The sequence below is a fragment of the Drosophila willistoni genome, assembly GCF_018902025.1.
Source record: "Drosophila willistoni isolate 14030-0811.24 chromosome 2R unlocalized genomic scaffold, UCI_dwil_1.1 Seg167, whole genome shotgun sequence".
Lineage (NCBI taxonomy): Eukaryota > Metazoa > Arthropoda > Insecta > Diptera > Drosophilidae > Drosophila > Drosophila willistoni.
Window position 1 is genome coordinate 19,241,121 of NW_025814050.1, and position 11,660 is coordinate 19,252,780.

The following is an 11,660-nucleotide window of genomic DNA, read 5'->3' on the forward strand; positions in this document are numbered from 1 at the left end:
TGCAGTTCAATTTGTGCATTGTCATCGTCTTGATGTTCTGTTGTTGTCTCCTGCTGCTGCTGCTGCACCAAGTGTCACCCTGAGGCAACTGTCACAATTTGCTTTAATTTATGACAATACTTGAAGTATTTAGATTTACAAGCCTGCACAAAAAAAGAAACAACCAACTGCCAACAAATGTCAATTTAATTTGCTACATTAATTTGCAAACAAAAAAATATTTTTTTTTTCCTGTTTAATAGCTTTGCTAACAGTGTTAATTAAAATGACCAAAAACTTGAGTAGCTATTGTCTATAAACAAATGGAAGGCAAATTTTTAAGTGATCTGTAGAGTAGAACGTCACTTTTTATATACTCTTTTGATCTGAAAGCCAATATAACTTTTATTTTAGCGTCAGAAAACGTAAGCAGAAGAACACAAAGTTATTTAACTTCGGGGTCACCTTTTTAGTTGACAACTTTAGGATATGATAATGTCAAAACACTCGTCGGGGTTACCAATACAGAAAACACAGTGTAATCAAGAGTAAAGCCTGAATAAACCTTTAGATTGATCAATACGATTAGAGCCTTTAAAAATTTGATTTCATTATGAAAACTAATTAGTTTTCTGAGGTCGTCAGTCTAAGTTTCAAAATCTCTTATTTTTAAGGCAGCATCAGAAGAGTTTTAACAATTTGTGTAAAGAAATAGGAATATTAATTCAAAACTATTACATTTTTTACTTAAGTTAAGCCTTAAGATTATTTGGTTTTAAAGCAATTAGTGTAATAAAAAGTTAACAAACTGTATAATACAATAGTTTATTTATATTAAAGCTAAGTATTAGCATCCCTAATCACAAAGTTCAATAACAACCACTGTACAATACATAAATCTTCAGTTACAGATAATCGAATAAAAAGAGAGAAAGAAATGACATAAAGACGCACTCTGTGAGTGATAATTGATATAAACTGACGTTTTTCATTCACCCTTCCTAAAGTAAAATTGGAATTTAATTCCTATAATATTTCCATAAAATCGCATAAAATTTTGGAATTTTAATTGTATTTTAAATTAAACTAACAAAGTGAGAAATTTTTTCTAGTCGGAAATCCACAAACAAATTTTAATGAAAAACAACCATGACAGGAAAAAATATGATTTATACTTTAAAGACAATGAAAATCCTTGCCCAAAAGTAAAAGTCAAAAACAACTAGTGTTTAGGTATCCGGTCTATGAGGGGAAAAACAGAAATCATGAATCAGAAGAGACCTAATAGAAGCTACTACTATGTATGTATGTATATACATATGTACATATGTAGGTATGTCGGATTAGATCAATCAGCTTAATAGGCATTGAAAATTTGTTGATAGCATCTACCACGGACTTGTGGTTAGTTGTTTTTTTGGTTGTTGTTAGTTTTGTTTTGGCTCATGGTTAGCCATTAAATGAAAAATTATATCACTTCAGTGATACAGCCTTCTATTTGGATTTTTTTTTGCGAAAAAAAATTAAAAGTCGTGGGAATACAATTTGCATATGCAAATTGTGATCGAATTTTTTTTTTGTTGCGAATTTTTTTTCGCAAATTTTTTTTGGCCATTGTCAATGTCGAGAGAATTTTGTAATAATTTACCAACTTGTCACTTTCAAGGCGGAAATATAGAGAGACTCGCACAGATGAATGGGGGAGTGAGAGAGATGACAAACATTTTTATGGCAAATCAAAAGACTTAGGCAACAAACTAGCCATACTTTTATGGCGTTAAACCATTTAGAGCGCGATAAAAGAAGTGCAACATGAATAATGCATACAAAGACTCCTTTTTTTCGTCTGCCATCTCTTTCTGTTGGTTTAGTCTATCTCTTTTGCTTTGCATTGTATGTTAATTCAGTTGGTCCAGAGACCACACAGTAAGTGCTATATGTATTCATCTTATTGAAGTTTTAGTCTAGTGCACAATGCCAATGGCTTTATTTTTTTCAGGTTGATTTTGTTTCCCCCCCAAAAAATTCAATTTGAATTTGACATTTTCAATTTCCAACTGGCTTTAACTTTGAGCTTGAGCTTCTGGTATCATTGCCTAATCAATTAAAATTAATATGCAAATTTATTGTTGCTACTGTTGTTGTTGTTGTTGTTGCTGTTGCTACTGCTGACATCTGTCAGTCTGATTACAGAGAGTAAATGATTGTTAAGTTTTGTATTAAATTAATTGAAACCGTCAAATGATTTGCCATTTTTCCCCCCAGTGACAGTTATAAAAAAGTTGCCATTTAGTTTATATAGAAAGGTAATCGACTTCAGCGAGACCTGTTATTCTCTCTTAATGATTCTTATGATTTACCATTTTAATTCTATTTAGCATAATTTCAAAGAAATCTTAACAAAAGCTTAAGTATGTTGTTCTTCCCTCCTGGAAATGCTAAAGTGCAAAGTCACACAAAACGGGTAAATTCCATACAAAAAAGCATAGGAATGTCAAGTAAATTATAATAAATAAAAATGTCTTTTCTTTTTGAAGGAATGAAAAAAAAATTAATAATAAACATGTCAAAAATATTGAATCCTATTCCAAACATTTGAAACTTGAACATGAAATTTTTTTATTCTAACTAAAAATTAAGAAAAATAAAAATTTTAACACGTTTGTTCAACTGAATGAAATGAAGTACAAAATTTTAATAATAAATAAGTCAAAATTATTGAATCCTATTCCAAACTTTTGATTTTTAAAACTTGAACATTAAATTAAGTGAAAGAAAAATAAAAAAGTCAACAAAAGTCAAATTCAACTAGTTTATGCATTTATTAATTAATTAAGTAAAATATATGCACAAATTGAATATGCATTTCTCAAACTATCAACATAACTAGAAAAAATATAAATTAGTTTCAGTCAAAATTTAATGCAAATTAGTTAATAAATTTACGAACTTGTCAAGGTTTCCTTTTTCGACTTTAAACAGAACAAATTGCATAACTTTATGTTTATGGAAACTTGTTCTAAATATTTTTTATTTACTTTTTATATAAATATATGTATGTATTTGTTTATATTTGCAGTTGACTAATCTGTTTATATTTTGTTTTTAATTCACTTGCCATTGAACTTTCCCCATTAATATAAAATCCATTTGACAAAACTTGTTCACATTTAAAGTAACAACTCACCTTCATTTAAGTGATAATTCCAAACAAAAGTTGTTTAATCCAAAATAATTGTGCAAAAAAAAAGAGCTGAAAATATTTCAAGTAATTGGAATCTTTCAATAATAATTTTCAGTATTTGTTACACTTTAAATTCACTTCCTTATTCCTTTTTTTTTGTGTTGGAAAAAAGGGTAACACCTACACTTCACTTCCGTTTCAAATAATTTGAGGGATTCTCTCCTCGTTTTTGGTTTGGTTGATTTAAGCGCGTTTGAGATGCTGTCGGTTTGAAGCCGTTTGCTCCACTGAAATACTTTTTATGCAACCACAAGTAGAAGTAGCCGCTGTCGGCGCCGCACCACCTGAACAACAACAAAACAACAAGCAAAACCGAAGCAAGGTTTCGCATCCAGGCGATTCGCGTTTCGGCAAAAATCGGGTTTGTGTCTTGGCTAAAGAAGAAAGAACTTCGGCATAAATGATTTAACTAATACTAAGTTTGAAATGACCTTTGTTTTATAGTTAATTAAATTTTTTTGCCAATTATTTAAATATATTTATTATTCTTTCGCATTCTTTTTTTTCGATCTTGAGCCAAACCCCCTTAAAATTTAATCACATGGTTTATTTATAGGCCTTTAAATCATATACGATAAAATCGACTATAAATTTAATTTGCATTATTGCCAGTGGCAGTTTTTTATTATTATTTATAACTCTATTCAGATTAGTTTCAATATTCCTTGTTCAAATTGTAACTCTTCGTCAATTCATAAACTATTTAAAGTGGCAGACAAGCGGGCAGGCTCGACTGCACATTTCATAATCATTGCGGGGCGAGGAAGTGGGTGGTGGGTGTTTGGGTGGATGAATTGTTTGGGTGGTTGTGTGGGGAGAACGGCAAATCGATCGTTGGGCAGAGAGAGAGGCATGTCCATGTCAAATGCCTTAGACAACGGCAAGTGAGTGTGAATTATGGCACTTTGTCTTAACACGACGTAAAGTTTTTTTTTGTTTTTTTTTGCCAAATTTCTGCTCAGTTTGCCTATGCATTCACGATTTGAAGTCATTGACAAAATGGTCAACCAAATATGGAGAAATACTTCAATAGATACTTAATACGGTCCTAAAAGTGGAAATGTTATCCAAGTGTCTAACATTTCACTTCTTATATAAAATTAAACTCTAGGTGGGGTTTTGCCGAATTTGCCAGAGAAAAAGATCAAAGTGATTATATATGTACATAAAGGGAGAAGGCTTGAAAGGTTTACCACCATACAAGGGGTACATGGACTATGGTAAAAGGTTTAACCACCAAAGAAAGTCAAAATAGCAACACTTTGCAAAACCGAAGCTAAATCTTTAGTTAAAACAAATAATCTACTATAACTTAGACAATTTCTATTGCGAAAATATCTCTAATTCTTTTCAATTCATACATCAAAGTTTATAAGAAATATTTCATCTCCAATTTGATAGTGTATTAAAAATTTCATTGAATCATCATAATCAAAATATATGTCATTTGACTATCATTTACTTTTTCATAGGCAAATAATAGCACATTGTTCATATTAAATTTATATAAACCAAAGCAGCATCTACATTTTGTTGCTATTTCTGAACTTGAACTCAACTTTCGGAATGAACAAGTTTCCGTGTGGTTTTTTGTTTTTGTTTTTGTAGTTTTCATTGTGCACATTTATCTCTATTGAAGTTGTTGACAATATTTATTTCATTTATCTGACTTCGTCTTTTCTTCTCTTTTTCTATTGGCACTTTCAAATCAACGCTCGATAGAGCAACTTTTATGATTTCCTGTTTAATTTGCATAGATTTTTTCGGTGACTTTATATACATACATACCAATACATATACATATATGTATGTATATGTATAACTATTTGCACATTAACACCAATTTGAGAACAAAAAAGTTGCCTGTCTTCTCCTATCCTCTATGAAGTTTGTCTGTTTGTTTTGGCGGCTGGCAAATGTGTCTTAGACATGCAACACGTTTTGGCAATGGAAATGCCATTAAATCGTTTGATCACTGCACTCCATCTAAACATGAACGAAGCCTGTAGAAAACAATATTTGAAAATTAGCTACCTGTCCTTCAACAATTGAAAATCAAAGTCAAAAAGAAGTCGCATAAGAAAATAATCAATAGAAAGTCAAAAATAAGATGCATAAGTTGGGATAACAAAATAGAGAGGATTGACGAATTGTTTTTATGTCAGCACAAAATTCAATTCAACTGAAAAATCGATTTCTAACATATCAGGAATAAAAAGAACACAATTGGAATGAGACAAGTTTATTTAAAACACTTCAGGAATCCATTTTTAATAACAGCAAAAAAGTCAGAGTGTGACATTTTAATATTGAGGATCATAAATTCATTATTTGACAATAACTTAAAGTCAAAAGTAAAAGCCTTCAATTAAGCTTTTTAAAACTGATGGAATCGATAAGTTTTTGTGTTTTTCAAGTAATCGTTTGAAGAAAAAATAAATTAGACAACAAAATTGAAATATCAAGTTGTAGAATGGGTATTTTGAAGGTTATTGGGTTACTCTACATTTGAGACTTTAGAACGAATCTAACTTTGACAGTTTATGCTGGCAGTTACAAAGAGGAAGACCATTATCAAATCTAGAAAAAAATTTTCTGGGGATGTTAGAGAGTGTACTATCCTTTGTCACATTATCCAGAAGTAAAGAACAAAAAGTGCAAAATGGTTAGATATACCATTTAGTCCCCTCGCCCCACAACTGGATTCGACCCTGAGGAAAAGTAAACGAATATCTCTTTTAGTCTTTGTGTTCGTGTGTATAAAGTAAAAGTATTTTAAATTTGGGTAATAACAGGATCTTCTTAAGACTTGTGACGTAAATCATGCATTTAGCTTTAGAATAGTTTTTTACCAATATAGCAAAGGAATTCGATAGTAGTATCCTAACAATCTGCATCTAAATACTAAATTGGAGTATATCTCCGAAAGTTTTGATTAATTAACTTTATTTAATATATGTCTTTACAAATGCATATAAAATAAAAATAATATATATTTACGTTCTTAGCAATTTATATAAAAATCCATTCAGGAATAACATATAGATTATATATATATAAATTTTTGAATAGGACCTTTGCATATTATTGGACTTCAAAATGAAAACAGAATTATTATTTTAATTAGATGGTTAGTTCTAAGAATAAAAGACTTGGGTACAAATTTAGTTAGAGGTTGACTTCGTGAAGATACAAAATGAGTGCAAAAGTAGTCCAATCATTATAAAATGAACAAATGGTTCGATTTCTGCTACTACATTTCATTTTTGATTTCGATTTTTCAGTTTTTTTTTTGTTTTTGTCTATTTTTTATGGGATAGATTCATTAGAGAATCATATGGTTCTCAGGTGTCTTTTACCTGTGGTTTTATTTTGCAGCGGCTAACTAACTTAACCATAGACATTCGCTTTTACTTTGTATTTTATATTGACTTTTGGTAGGCCAGAACTCGTGCTCTTTGGTTGGAGTTTTGGCCATGTTGCAATTAACTGCCAACTAAACAGCAATTGGCCACAATTATTATTATTATTTTGCTATGGTTATTTTGTTGTAGTTGTTGTGGTTGTTGTTGTTATTGTCGTTATTGGCTTGGAGCAGCGGCAACGTTTTGGCCAGTAATTGTTTTTGCCATGTTTTGCCATTTTTGAACAAGTATGTGACTCTTTGGCTAAGGTTTGGGCGCATTGGCTAAACTCATATAATATATATTTTTTTTCCTCCTTTTATTTTATATACATATATATGTATGTAAGAGAGAGAGTTACCAGACAGCTGGCAACGTACCATTCCAGGCTGTTTGCTGGGTAATACGTTTGGGAAGCAAGTGTTCGCTGGGAAAAAGGGTCGTCAGTTGGAAGTTGCTCTCGTTGGTCGTCAGCCGAAGTGAAAAGTTGTATCGAAGTTGTGAAAAAGTCGAGTTAAATCTATTACTTGCATCATATATATTTACTCTGTATTATCATGAACCTATTAAATAACTATTATAATAAACATTAAATTAATCTAAACCTTACATTTGGGGGCTCGCCCGTGTCAAATACAGAGACTTAAAATGCATATGTGATCGCGAAAAGTCGAGTGTTGTTTTGTTAAAAGTTGCTAAGTTGTTATATGCTGCTAAAAAGTTGTTAAAGTTGTTACAAGTAGCTAAAAACATTAAGTTGTGCTGTTCAAAACAAAACATTCTTGCAGACGCGTGGTCTTAAAAATCAGTTGCATAAAGTTGTCAAATTCGAAGTCGCCCTAGCGTCGCCAGAGGAGTCCAAAAGTTAGGCGAAAGAAAGAGACAGAAGAAAAAAGGCGCGAAAAAAAAAAAAAAAAGAAAGTTGTGAAATTCGAAGTCGCCCTAGCATCGCCAGAAAAGTCCCGAAGTTAGGCTAAAGAAAGAGACAGAAGAAAAAAGGCGCGAAGTACTATGTCGACGCCTAAGACGAAGAAAACGGTTGCAAAGCCGGTAGTAAAACGTGCAAGTCAAAAAGAGATAGGAGATATTAAACATAAAACAACAAGTATGAGCGAGAAAGCAGAACACACGACGCCGATTCCAATTCAAAGCGAGATGGGAGATGAACTCAAAGTGTGTCCAAACGAATATCATATGGAGGAAGCTGAACAGTCTGCAGAGGATAAAATGGAACAAATAATACAGCTGCTGAGTCTAAAAATTGTTTCTGATGAGAAGCGTGATGGTCAAATGAAGATTTCTGCGGACAATTTTGGAAAAGTTGTGGGCGAATATGATGGAAAATCTATACAAGTGGAAAAGTGGTTGGAAATATTTGAAAGAAATGCCGAAGTTTATGACCTTAGTGAGAAGCAGAAATATTGCTATGCCAGAGCTAAAATGAGCGGTGCAGCCCAACTGTTTTTAGAAACCGAAAATATTTGCAATTATGAAGAACTTAAAAGCGCCCTAGTGGAGGAGTTTACATGTAACTACAATAGTGCTGACATTCATCAGCTGTTGCAAGAGAGAAAGAGAAAGAACAGCGAAACACTGCATGAGTACTTACTTCAAATGAAAAAGATAGCTTCACTTGGTTATGTTGAAGACACAGCTGTTATAAGTCACATAGTCAATGGTCTGGATATAAAAAATGAATATAAGGTTGCAATGTATCGTTGTAAGTCTTTTAAGGCTTTGAAAGAAGAGTTCGATATCTATGATCGTTTGAACATATCGGAAAAGAAGGTCAATAAAGAACAACAGAAATCATTTTTCAAGCAGAATAACGGACAAATGGCTAAAAAAGAGTATTGCTTCAACTGCGGATCGGGAAACCATAAGCGCAATAAATGTGACGCCGAAACGAAATGCTTCAAGTGCAACCAAAACGGACATATTTCCCGTGACTGTCCTAAGAATGCTGATAAAGTTCGTGTTATTTCCAATCGCAGTCGTTTGAAGAAAATCCGTATAAATGGTGTTGAAGTCGAATGTCTGGTAGATACAGGATCAGACGTCTCAGTGATCAAGGAGAGTATTTTCAAAAGATTAAAAAACGTGGCGCTAATTGAAGATATACGTGTGTTGCACGGTCTAGGCAATGGTACAGCGAAGCCTATTGGACACTTCACTGCAGATGTGGTCGTGGATAAGTTGAACACAAACCAAAAGTTCATAGTACTTCCGAATAACCAGATTGATTACGATGGACTGCTGGGGGATGATTTGATCAAAAAGTTCCGTTTGGTGGGCAGTAAGGAAGGATATACGTTCCTGGAGGAGAACTCAGATGAAATGCCATTGAACGAGTTTGCACTTATATATAATGTCACAGAAGAATCTTCCTTTATAGCTCCGCCAGAATATCGCAAAGAGGTTGAACAGATGATTGAAAGCAGTTACCATGGGTCACCAGAGGTTGTAAAGCAGTGCCCGATTCAATTGAAGATTATTCCTGATGGAGTAATCAAACCGTTTCATCACTCACCGAGTCGCCTAGCAGCAGATGAAGCCAGTGAGGTAAAGAAGCAAGTCGAGCAATGGATCAAACAAGGGATCGTTCGAAAGTCATCTTCAAATATCGCCAGCAGAGTAGTCGTCGTGAAGAAAAAAGATGGAACACTTCGAGTTTGCGTGGACTACAGAAAGCTGAACAAAATGGTATTGGTTGATTGTTTCCCCGTGCCGATTATAGAGGAGGTGTTGGAAAAGCTACAACCGGCAAAATGGTTTACCATAATGGATCTGGAAAATGGATTTTTTCATGTCCCTATTGAAGAGCAAAGCAAGCCGTATACATCATTTGTCACAAAAGAGGGGTTGTTCGAGTTCAATCAAGCGCCTTTTGGTTTTAAAAACTCTCCAGCCGCGTTTATAAGGTTCGTTAATCATATTTTTCAAGAACTAATTAACTCTGGTGTAATGCAGCTCTACATGGATGACATAATTGTATATGCCGAGACGCCCGATGTCTGTATGCGAAGGACAAAGATGGTACTCGAGACGGCAGCCCAATTCGGCTTAAAGATGAAATGGAAAAAGTGCAGTTTCATGCAGACACGCATAAGTTTTCTTGGTCATATTGTTGAAAACGGACGAATCTGGCCTGGCAAGGAGAAAACAGCAGCTGTCAGTCGATTTGCTACGCCGAAGGACATAAAATCAGTTCAAGCTTTTCTGGGACTTACAGGGTTTTTTCGAAAATTTATCCCTGGGTACGCACAAATCGCACGTCCGCTGACGAACTTACTCAGGAAGGAAGCTGTTTTTTATATTGGAGAAGCAGAGCAGCAATCGCTGCAAACACTAAAGAATCTACTGGTAATGGATCCGGTGTTGCATATTTACTCAAGGGAAGCGCCAACCGAACTCCACACGGATGCATCCAAAGACGGATTTGGAGCAGTGTTGCTGCAGCACTTTGGTGGCTATCTTCATCCAGTTTATTATTGGAGCAGAAAAAGCACAGAAGCAGAGTCCAAGCGTCATAGCTATTATCTGGAGGTTAAAGCAGCCTACCTCGCTCTCAAGAAGTTTCGACACTATCTCTTAGGCTTGAAATTTGATCTTGTTACTGACTGTGCGGCGTTTAAGCAGACTACTACTAAAAGCGACGTACCAAGAGAAGTCTCGCAATGGATTTTGTATATGGAAGACTTCACTTTTAATGCAGTTCACCGGCCGGGTGATAAGATGAGACACGTGGACTTCTTCAGCCGTTTTCCGCTCACAAGCATGGTCGTAACAACGGAATTAACTACTCGTATAAGGAAGGCCCAGCTAGAAGACAACTTCATCAAGGCAGTATTGGAAATTCTAAAACAACAATCATATCAAGATTTCAAGCTGAAAGGTGGTCTCCTTTTTAAAGTCGTAAATGGCAATGATTTGTTGGCTGTTCCAAAGTTGATGGAACGAGACGTGATTCAAGGGGCGCATGAAGTGGGGCATTTTTCGACGGCGAAGACGATGCACTCAATCCAGCAGCAATATTGGATCCCACATCTTGAAAGGAAAGTAGCTAATGTGATTGCTAATTGTATAAGTTGTATCATTTTCAGTAAAAAGTTGGGCAAACAAGAGGGCTATCTTCACTGCATAGAGAAAGGGGACACGCCACTGCATACGCTTCACATAGATCATCTGGGTCCGATGGACGCGACAGCGAAACAATACAAATATGTTCTGACGGCTGTGGATGCTTTTTCTAAATTTGTGTGGCTTTTCCCTACTAAGTCAACCGGCTATGAAGAAGTGATTAAAAAGATCACCGACTGGTCTGCTGTGTTTGGCTTCCCAAGGCGTATAATCAGCGACAGAGGAGTAGCGTTTACATCTAATGCTTTTGCTGAGTTTCTTAATGAAAACAAAGTGGAGCATGTGTGGACAACAACAGGTGTTGCCAGAGGTAACGGCCAAGTTGAAAGAGTAAACCGTTCGATCCTGAGTATCATCGCAAAACTGTCGGCTCATGACTCGGCAAAATGGTACAAGTTTGTGCCACAGGTCCAGAAAGCGATTAATTCCCATGTGCATGCATCGTTGAAGTTATCACCGTTTGAAGTAATGTTTGGGACCAAAATGAACAGCAACGCGGATGGAAGATTATTAGAGGTCCTAAATGAAGAGCTCATTACGCAGTTTAACAGCGAGCGAGAAGAGTTGCGTAGTCGAGCAAAAGAAAACATTGAAAACGCTCAACAAGCTTATAAAAAGAACTTCGATAAGAGACGTCGAGCTGAGTATGGCTATAGAGTGGGAGATATGGTAGCGGTCAAGAGGACACAATTCGTCGCAGGACGCAAGCTGGCAAGCGAGTATCTAGGCCCATATGAGGTCACGAAGATAAAACGAAATGGCCGCTATGACGTGAGAAAAGCGGCAAGCGTCGAAGGACCAAATATCACATCAACGAGTTGCGATAATATGAAGTTATGGCGTTTTATTTCTGAAAATGACGAGCTGTTATCATCTGGGACAGATGAGGATGA